The sequence below is a fragment of the Suricata suricatta genome, chromosome 17 (genome assembly GCF_006229205.1).
Source record: "Suricata suricatta isolate VVHF042 chromosome 17, meerkat_22Aug2017_6uvM2_HiC, whole genome shotgun sequence".
Taxonomy (NCBI): Eukaryota; Metazoa; Chordata; class Mammalia; order Carnivora; family Herpestidae; genus Suricata; species Suricata suricatta.
This window is the reverse complement of record NC_043716.1, coordinates 40,677,570-40,687,616: the sequence shown is the minus strand read 5'-3', so window position 1 is coordinate 40,687,616 and position 10,047 is coordinate 40,677,570.

Here is a 10,047-nt window from a genome sequence, read left to right as displayed (position 1 = left end):
CTGCAGAGAGAGAGGTGCAGCTCCCCACCATGCCTCCCCAGGCCGGGGGCTGGAGGCTTTTCCTGGTGCCCAGCCCCTCCCCATACTCACTGCAGCCCCTGGCAGGTGGAGAGGGCGGCAAAGGAGTGGGGGTTCCCCCGGAGTTTCCCCTGGTAGTAGCAGTGGTCTCCGGCCCCCTGGAGGAGCAGAAATGAGCAGACATGCCCCCTGCCCTGGCAGGAGAGGTCAGGGCCACCAAGGCTGCTCGGGGCACAGGTGGGTGTGGTTCCTGGGGGTCTGGGGCCTGCTTCTACTCTGGGTGTGCTCCTAATTTGCTGTTTCACCGGGACAAGTTCCTAGCCCTCTCTGGGCCTCCTTCACCTCACCTGCAGGATGAGGAAGCTGGACTACATCTGTGGTTCTCAACCATCTGGAGCACGGTTCAGATTCCTCTGAGAACTAGCACTCATGTGCCGGGTACTGTGCTAAGCACTTAACACAGACGAGCTCGCTTACTCAGATGAAAGCTGCGGACTGCCCCCCGCCCCTGCCACCCCGCACGCACACACAACTGCACACACAGCGTGTTCATGGACACCACTGCCTCCGTGGACCCCCTGTGGACACAGTCTGGGGCTGAGGAACTGTGAGTCGCAGGTGTCCACTTGGCTGGGGCTCTCGGGTCAGAGGGGATAAGCACCCCCACCCCCTCCCTGCTCCTGCACAATTATTTGTGCTCCAGTTACTGAACTGGCTGGTTGGGGGGTGCGGGGGTGGGGAAGGAGGCTATTTATAGACACTCATTCATCTTTGCTCAGGCCCTTGGGCCTCTGGGGCTGGGACCCTGGTGTCCCAGGCAGCCAGAAATTCCCAAGGCCTTGGTGCTGAGCAAGAAGGGCATTTCCCCAACTCCTAGAAGTGTCTGGGCACGGAGCAGGGAGGGCCCTTGAAAGCCTTCATGTCAGGTAGAGAGGCTGGCTGGGAGTCAGACCTTGGGAGCTGGGTGAAGGGAGCTTGGGCTCCATGCCACTGCACAGGCCACCCTGACTCTGACCTTGGGAGCCTCCATGGTGGGGACAGATGGAGGGTCCCAAGAGGCTGGGCCCACCCGAGTATAGGGTGTCCCTCGGACCCCAACTCCAGGGACCACCTCCCTCTTCGTTCCACCTCCCCTGGCCCCTTCCCGAGGCACTCACGGTGCTGTGCTGGGTTGTCCCCTCCCGGCTAAAATGGCGCTCCACATATTGTGAGGAGAGGAGGTGACTGAAACAGACAGAGTGGGCAGGAGCAAGGAGGGGGTCACTGCTAGGGCTGGGTCAGTCTAGGGTCCCACTGCAGCTCAGATTCAGGTCACAGTACCCGGCTCTGCCCCCATCCCCCCACCCAGCCACGTCCAGGCTGTGCTTTTGCCTGCCCACCCGCTGCCCTTCCTCCCAGGCTCCAGGCCACACTCACTGGTTCAGCTCCAGGTCCAGAGTGAAGTTTGAGTTGAAGGCTGGGATGACGAAGCTCACCTGGGCCAGGTGGACAGGCTAGGGGTGGGGAGAGGGCAGAGGGGCGTCAGCCCGAGGAACCCCAGAACAGGGAGGAGCACGGGAGAGGAGGGGACAGCCCAGCCCAGCAGCTGAGGGGGCCACAGATTTGGCTGGAAGATGCCTTGTATAAACTCATCTGTCTCCGAGACCCTGTTTCTTTCCTGGGAGCGGGGACAGGCGTACGCGTCCCTGGGGTGCAGCCCACCCCACCCTCGGGGCCCCTCCGGGGCTCGGTGAGCAGAGTGGGGGACAGGGGCCAGCCCACCCCCCTGGTGCAGGTGCCTCCTGGGGCCAGTCTGCCCAAGCAGCGGGATGGAAGGCAGCTCAGCCCGCCTACTGCTTCATGCCGCCCCCCGTGTTGGCAGCACCCCCTCATGTGGACTAAAGGGAAGCCCCCAGAAATACCACGGGAAAGGGGCAAGCCGGAGATGGGGTGCAGTGTGATCCCCAGGCTCTGTAAAGCAGGCCCCTCCCTTCCTGTATCCTGGCCCCAGCCTCAATGTACCCAGGAGGCCTCAGGCTCTGCAGACAGGGCGGCGTGAGTTGGAATTGGCAGCTGGGGTGATGGGAAGATGCCATTCTGTCAGGAGGGAAGAACTTGGCTCCTCTCCCCCCGAAGTCCATTGCCCTCTACCTTGCCCAAAGCAGCTCATCTTTAATATTTCAATCCCATGGTTAATTTTTAAACACGGAAGTTTTCCTGATAAATTTTTCAGAGGGGCCTTTGCAGTGGGAGGCTCCAGGTTGTCATGGCAACGTACCAGGACTGAGCAAGATGGCTGCCCTCCCAGGTCTGGGCACCCAGCTACTGTGGGGAGTGGGGACTCCAGGCCTGTAGCTAGCGTGCCTGAAAGAACAGTGACCTCAAGAGAAGAGGGGGCACGAGAGTCTGGACTCAGGGGGATGAGTCGGTCTTCTGGGCTCTTGTGTCCCCACTCCAAGTGTCAGGTCTCACAAAGACCTGGAGGCACAGCAAGGGCCTAAGAGGGACTGGAGCCTTCTTCGTCCCCCCATTCATTTAAGAAGACTGAAATCCAGATCTCCAGGTGAGGGTCCCACCACCGGACCATGCAGATGTGAGACTTTTGTTTGCTGCCTTCCTTTTGAGGGGAGCAGGCTGCAGGATGGAAGGGAGCCCCAAGGTCACAATATCTCATTGCCTGGTGCTAGCTGGCTTCCTTATCAATCACTTACTGTTCTCATTTTTATTGAGCACTTATTATGTGCCAGGCACTCTTCTAAATACTTTGCAAGTATAATCATATCTGATCTTCATAATAAGCCAGTGGGATGGATGCCACTGTTATCCTCATCTGACAGATGGGGAGACTGAAGCACAGAGAGGCTAACTAACAGCTAAGAAGTCGTGTGGCTGCGATTTGAGCCAACGGAAACAGTTTCCAAGCCCTCCTCACCCCAAAGGCGAAGTAAGATAGAAATGGCCCAGTGTCCATGTGAGGTCATAAGAGAGGGGATGTGGTGGCCTGAAGGCCCAGGGCCTAAGTAGACAGCCCTCTGAGCTCCAAGGACACTGGCTCCCCCCCATCCCAGGCTGACTGAGCTCCAAGCTCTATCCCAAGCCGCTAGAGTATCCTTCATAATTGAAATAGAAAGTCAAGGACAAGGAGTCATTGTTTTCCTCTCCCGGCCCTTGATGGCCTGTCTCTGCTTCCTCCGAGCCCCTAGGCCTCTACCCCTCCCCCCCCACCCCCTTGGCATGGGCTGTTCCTGCCCTCCTTCTCCCCTCCTGGGCTTGGTCTATCTCTGCCTTTCCCATCTGTCCCTGCCTGGACTACCTCTGCCCTCCCCTGCCCTCAGATCTGTGCCTCCTTGTTCTTTCTGCCCCGGATGGATAAGCCCCTGTCTCTGCCCCTACTGGTCACCCAGAGGAGCAGCCTGTTCAGGCTCCTTGTCCTAAGTCCACTTTCTCAGGCTGTACAGCCTCAGGGATGATTAAGCAGCCTCTCTGAGCCTCAGATTTCCCCATGAAAACGGTCAGATGAGCCCAGATGCAAGGCTCTGAAGTTGGCTTTGTGTGGTGGGGGTTGTCCTGGGCCTGGAGAATTTTGGTAGGGTCGGCCCTGGCTTGAGCACAATCTCCCTACCCAGGAAGTCAGCGATCTGGCCTCCCCCGTCTCTGTGGGGTGATAGAGGAAGAGGAGGGAAACCAGATAACTAGGCAGAGGGGACACGGGGACATCCCCTATCTGGAGGAAGAGGAAGATCAGGCAAACCCACCTCAGTCCCCAGGACCTCTGTACCCCAGTCACCTGGGGGGGGGGGCTGCTGCCAGCACCAGAGTCCTAACGCCCTCCCCCACCCCCAGCCAAGCTTTAGGCCCGAGTTCTATCAAAGCCAAACTGCTCCTTGCTTGGTCTGCCTCCTGCCCCTGACCTGCCCTCGACCTCGCCCATGATCCCTCAGTCTCTCCCTCGGGAGCCCCTTCTGTCCCCCACCACCTGCCTGCCCTCCTCTGTGCCCAGCTCAGCGCTGCTGGTGACCAGCGGCTGGGCCTCGACCCCGTGCCCTGCTCTTGCCTCCAGCTCTCACATGCCCCAGCTCATTTGATCTCAGCTCACCCAGGTCGTCTGGTGCTCATTTTACAATGGTAGGCCAAGGCTCAGGGAGAGACACTTGGAGGTGACTGGCCCCAGGCCATGCTGGGGAGGTGTGGGGTCGGATCGCACCCTGGGGTTGCAGTTCATGTCTGCTGCGGCAGCCAATTTCAGTGACTGTGCCCTCCACAAAGCTCCCTTGTCCACAGCCCGTGCACTCCCTACACACTGGCTTGTGCCCCGTGTCAGGCTCACCTAGATACAGGGTGCAGGAGAAAGGAAGCAAAAATCCCACTGATGTCCTCGAATCACAAACACAGATGCCAGGCCTCCACCCTAGACCTACAGAATCACACACAGTCTTGGGAAGTGGGAGACTGAGGGTCTGGAGGACCCTCCGATGCTCCACAAAATTCTAGTGTCCAAGCACAGCCTCTCAAACGGTCACCCCAAATATCTCCTCCCAAACCTGCATCTGCTCCCTCCTCCTCCCAAACCTGCATCTGACTCTCTCCTCCTCGCGGTGACTATGAAGCCTGCACTGCCCAACCCACAGGGGGCGCTGGCCCCCACTACCCCTGGGCCTTAAGCACACAGATCTGACGTCTGTTTCTCTGATCACGGATTCAAATTTTTGCACAGTCGTCTGAGGCACAAGCTTCCTGCCCCTCCACTCAGTGGCTCAACAGTCCCTGTTGAATGGAAAGGCATCAGAAGACCCGGGCCTCAGTTTCCCCAGGGGTAAAGTGAGTTTGTCATGAGGATTAGATTAAAGCCCTTTTTAATGTTATGAATATGTAACCATCACAAGGACTAGTAATAATAACACAAATACTTGAAGAATGAAGTGCACTTGTTCCAGCTGCACAGGGCTGAGGACCAGATGAGGACACGGGCTGGGTGGTGGCAGGCGGCACGGAGCCAGAGAGGCAGGGGCCCTGCCTGGGAGAAATGCCCTCCCGACTGTAGTGCCCCCCACGATGTGCTGAGGCTCCACTGATCCCCAGGGCAGCGGGAACCCCAGGCCGTGAGAATGGCTGAAAATTTTCTGATATTGGCCTAAGTTTTCAATGACAGTCACTTCCTTAGAGGATCATTAGTCCGTCTGGGGACAGACTCTGGGCAACTGGGTCCCTGTAGGCAGCCAGGAGGGGTATCAGGCAAGGCCAAGCCCACAGGCCAGTCTGGGTGGGGAGGACTCAGGCTCCTGTCGCACTGTCCCCACCCCCCACCAGCACCACCTGGAGCCTGGCAGGCAATCCCCACATGGCCTGGCTGCTGTCTCGGACACCAGCCCTCATGCTGGTGCCAGCTGTCCAGCACCCTGCCCCTGACACTCAGGAGCGAGCGCAGGCCTTACAGATGTTAAACATCTGCTCTTGCCAGATTCCAGACAGGACACCTGACAAACATCATCTCCTCTGATCCTCCAAGCAGCCTGGCAAAGGAGGAGACTTACAGAGGAGGCGGGTGGGATTCAGAAGACAGCTGTGGCTGACCCCGGTCACTCAGGAGCCACCAAAGCCTTTAAGACCCACGCTTAAATGCCCGCGTGAATGATCTCTCTGCCCAACCTCCTAGAGGGGCTCAGTTCATGGCCCTCGCACTTCCAGAACAAGCTGGGCTCAGCTCAAGTCCCAGAGGCAGCTTCTAGTGGCCAGCCCCCTCCCAGGAACCCCTCTCCTGCCTCCAGGCCCAGGACAGAGCTGTGACCTTGGCGGCACGACCATGACCCCAGTAGGGTACGAAGGCTCCAGGCACAGACCCTGTGGTTCCCTGCCAATGACTACCACCTAGCAAGGGCAGGGGACCGGGCCTTGCTAAGTTGACCCCCACTCCCTCCAGCAAGAGAACACAAACATTGAAACACAGGCCCTCAGTACAGGGCTTCTGGGGTAGCATTTCCAGTAAGTGCGGGTCTGGACAGCTTTCACAGGAACTCAGCCCAGTGACTAGGACCCCCCTCCTCCAGCTGGCTCTGATAAGTCTGTCTCCTAGGCCTGGAGGCTGGAACTTCTCTACCCCTATCCTGTTTACTTCCCCACATCCTGCCCTTTTCTTGCTTCTGAAGGAGTCAGGGTTTCCCCCGGGGGCAGGCATGACCCACACAGCAGCTCTGTGTGGATTAGAAAGAGAGTCCCCTCAGAACACATGTAGCCTCATGAGCCCACAGATTTCATTCAGTCTATTTATTGGGGCACCCTTGTGCAGTGAACAACCAGCCCAACTGTATTCTGTGGCCCTACTTATTCTTTTGCCTCATCCTTCAGTTTCAGGCTCCCTGTGACCACAGGTTTCTGCACTTCCAGAAACTCCCCCACCTCTCTGGGCCTCAGGCCCAGGCTGCTGCTTCCAAACTGGACAGAAGTGAGGTGTTGAGATCAGTGGCAAAGAGAGCAAAGGGACCCTTGTGGCACTCCTCACTCTACCCCTGAGAGAGAGACAGGCAGGCCCTGGTGTACCAATCTTGACTTTGCTACTTAAGTGCTGTGTGACCCGGGCTTGTTATTTCACCTCTCTGTGCCGGTCTCCTCACCTGTAAAATGGGAACAGCAGCAGCCCCATCTCCTAGGGCTGTGATGAGCGTTACATAAATCAATATATTAAAGGCACAACAGTGTCTGCCCCAGTAAAGGCCTAGCAAATTGTAATCTCTCTAGCTTCTAAATTCCTTCCTGGCCACCTTCCCTCTCCCCTCACACCCCCCTCAAAAGCCGGGAGCCCTCGGCACACAAAACCCTTTCCTATCACCTCCTTCTGGAGGTAGGTGATGCTGAGATTAATGTCATCATAAATCGACCTGATTTTAGGGCTCAGGAAGCGAGGCCCCAGACAGGTGATGTGACCGGCCTGCGGCCAGAGCAGGTGAGCACCCGAGGCCCCACCATTCTCACCCCAGTGGCCAGCGTGTGTCCCCGGACCTGCCACATGACCTGCAGCGAATGGAGATCGTGCTGCTGGCTCAACACCTTGCTCAGCCTGAGGTTCCAAATTCCAACCAATGCAATAATTTCGGACTCAGCCCAGCAGCGGCTGGGTGTGGCCCTTCCCGCAGGGACAGGGGCTCCTTCGCCAGCCCTGCCAGAAGTGCTTCAGGGAGAAATGCCAGGTGGGAGGTAGAGGGCTGCAAAGAGTCCGTCCACTCAGCAGGGACATATTTTGGACACGTGGGATTGCCCCTGGGCCCAACTGGAGAGTCCTTGGGGGCAGGAAGGTTTGGTGGGAAATGCCTGGTCTTGGAGAGAATTACTCCACTGCTTACGATCTGATGGACTTTGAGGGTCGCATGGGTGGCCCCACCAGTTAGGTGTCCAACTCCTAATTTCAGCTCAGGTCATGATCCCAGGGTCGTGGGATCAAGTCCCACATTGGGCTCCATTTCAGCACAGAGACTGTTGGGATTCTCTCCATCTCTCTGCTCATTCCCCACTTGCTCGCTCTCTTGTTCTCTCAAAATAAATAAATAAACATTAAAACAAAAAGATCTGATTGACTTTGAGCAAGTTACTCAACTTCTCTGAGCCTCAGTTTGATCATCTGCAAAATGGGCAGGCAAAAGTGACTTGCCTTATAGAACTGTGAGCATTCCACCCCGCGGGGACTGAGGTACAGATAAGACAGGGCTATGAGTACGGCCCCTGGGGAGGCTGCAGGGAGGTTCCTGGGAAGGCTCAATGCTAAAGAGACCCCCACCGGAGGTGACCACTGCCCCACAAATCCACAGAACCCTTCACTCCTACCTTTACCCCCTCAGACACCCTGTTGGGCACATTCCGACTTGGTCAGTCACACACATATCACAAATGCACACATACCACCCACCCAGCCAGCAGAATGACACCCAAAGAGACTCCCCTGTCGCCTGAATACCTAGCAGTCAGGATGGGCAATCAACTCCTAGCCAACACAGGCTTGGGGTGCACAGTTCTCAGATGGGGGTGAAAAGCTGGACGAGGGACCAAAGCTGGATGGGGGACCAAAAGCTGGACCAGGGACCAAGGATGAAAGCTGGACCAGGGACCAAACCCAGCCAGGATATCCCATCCCTGGCCTTGGGACCATCCCTACGGCCCATCTCCCACCCCCCAAGGAGCCGGGGCAGACACTGAAGGCAGCCTCCAACCTCTTCCCTCTCACCCCTGCTCCACCCCCACCCCACCCCACCCCCACCCAGGCCTGCCTGCTCAGGACCATTAACCACCCCCTTCCTCCTCGCTGCCTTGAGTGATGGTCCATCTATTATGCATGCTGCCTTCCTGCTCCGTTCCATTTCCCCGAGTATCCCCCCCCCACAAACCCCTCCACCCCCCCTAAGGGCTTTTAACCAAGTACATTAGGCAGGGCCAGATGCCAGTCTGACAGATGTCTGTAATGCTAGCCTCCGTTTCCCTCCTTCCTCCCTCTGCCCAGCCCAATTTACCTCCCACCACTCCCAGCTGCCAAAACTTCCTAGACCTCAGTTGCACCCCTCCTCCGAGCCTCTCCTCTACACCTCCTAATTCTGCCAGACCTTCGCCATCCTGCCCTCCGCCGCCCCCGTTGGCCTGGCTAACTTTCCGCTTCCAGCTCCTGGAGAGCCAAGCCGTGCTGAATGAATATTCCATCTGGGTAATTATTATTCACATGATATTAATTAATTATTAATTGCAATTAATCTCCTTCATTCCTAACTTTCCTCTGGGAAGCAGGAGGGGCCTGGCAGCTGAAAGGAACAGAGGGCAGGTGGAGCTGGCATTTGTGGGTGAGCTCAGGACCTCCAAGCCTTTTTCCAAAGCCCCAGCCTCAGAGAGGACAGGAAGGAGAATGACAAGCCTATCAGTGCACAGAGGGAAACTGAGGCAGGATCAAGCACGAAGCTGTTCCAAGAAAGCCCACTGAGGGTGGCTGTGATGAGAGACGGGAGCCCTTAGCTGCTTCTCCCTGCCCCCTACTGCCTTGCCCAAGCCCAGTTTGGAGTAGAACCACTTGCTTTGGCAGGAGAGGAGTGGGGGCTGGTGGATTGCTGACCCAAGGCTGGACTGCACAGAGGCCGTGGTCCGCAAAGGACAGGGGATCCCCACCATGATTGGAGGGAGAGCTGGAGTGAGGCAGGTGGGTGCTCCCCACTAGCGGGCTTCAGCGCCCATCTGGTAGGTAGCCCATTGCACAGAAGGAGAAGCTACAGGAGCCAGCTTCGTGGGGAGGCGCCCAAACTCTGGCTGCCTGGTGGCCTTCCTTGGGCTCCGGGCCTGCTTCAGCCCCCTGACCTCACACCCAGAGCCACTCACCGGGCCCCCTGGTGGCTCCTGGCGGACCCTGGTGTCCAACTGCTGCTTTCGGACCTCTCCTCCAGAGCTCTCCCCCACCAGACGGCTGGGCTCTGTGACCTCAGGGGCTTCCGGACTCCCCAGCTGGGGTGAGACCCGCCAGCGCAGAGCTCCGACAGGACCCCGGGTCCCAAGACCTGGGGAGACAAGGCCATAGCTGCAGGCGGTTGACCACTGAGGGGCAGGAGACTTGGGGCTGGGTTGAGCACACCTCATCCCCCACAATGGTGTGGCCCTTGGAGCCCTGGGGGGATCTGGGTGGGAGGATCTGTTCCCCTGCAGAGGGAAGAGCCCGATGGGGAGGGGGCCAGGAGCTTCCCTCCTGCCCGCCAGTCACGACTGCCCCCCCCCCCACCCGCAGAGACCTGCAGAGTCCGCCGGCCGGCGGCGGGGCGGGGGGGTGGCCGCGGTAGGGCGGGCCAGATGGGGACAGGTGGGTGCACGCGCCCTCCGTCCTCCCCTCTCCGTCCCCCACTCCCCGCGCCCCCACCTCCCTGCGATCGGACAGGCTGTCACCCCGAGCACTGCAGGAAAATGTGGCTGCAGCAGAAAGCGCCGCAAAACCCGGGGCGGGGGCAGGGAGGGCGCCGGGGCCGGGCGGCGGGGCTGGGGGGCACTCACCGGGCGGGGGGAGCAGCGGCAGCAGCAGCAGCAGCGCCGCGAACGCCCAGC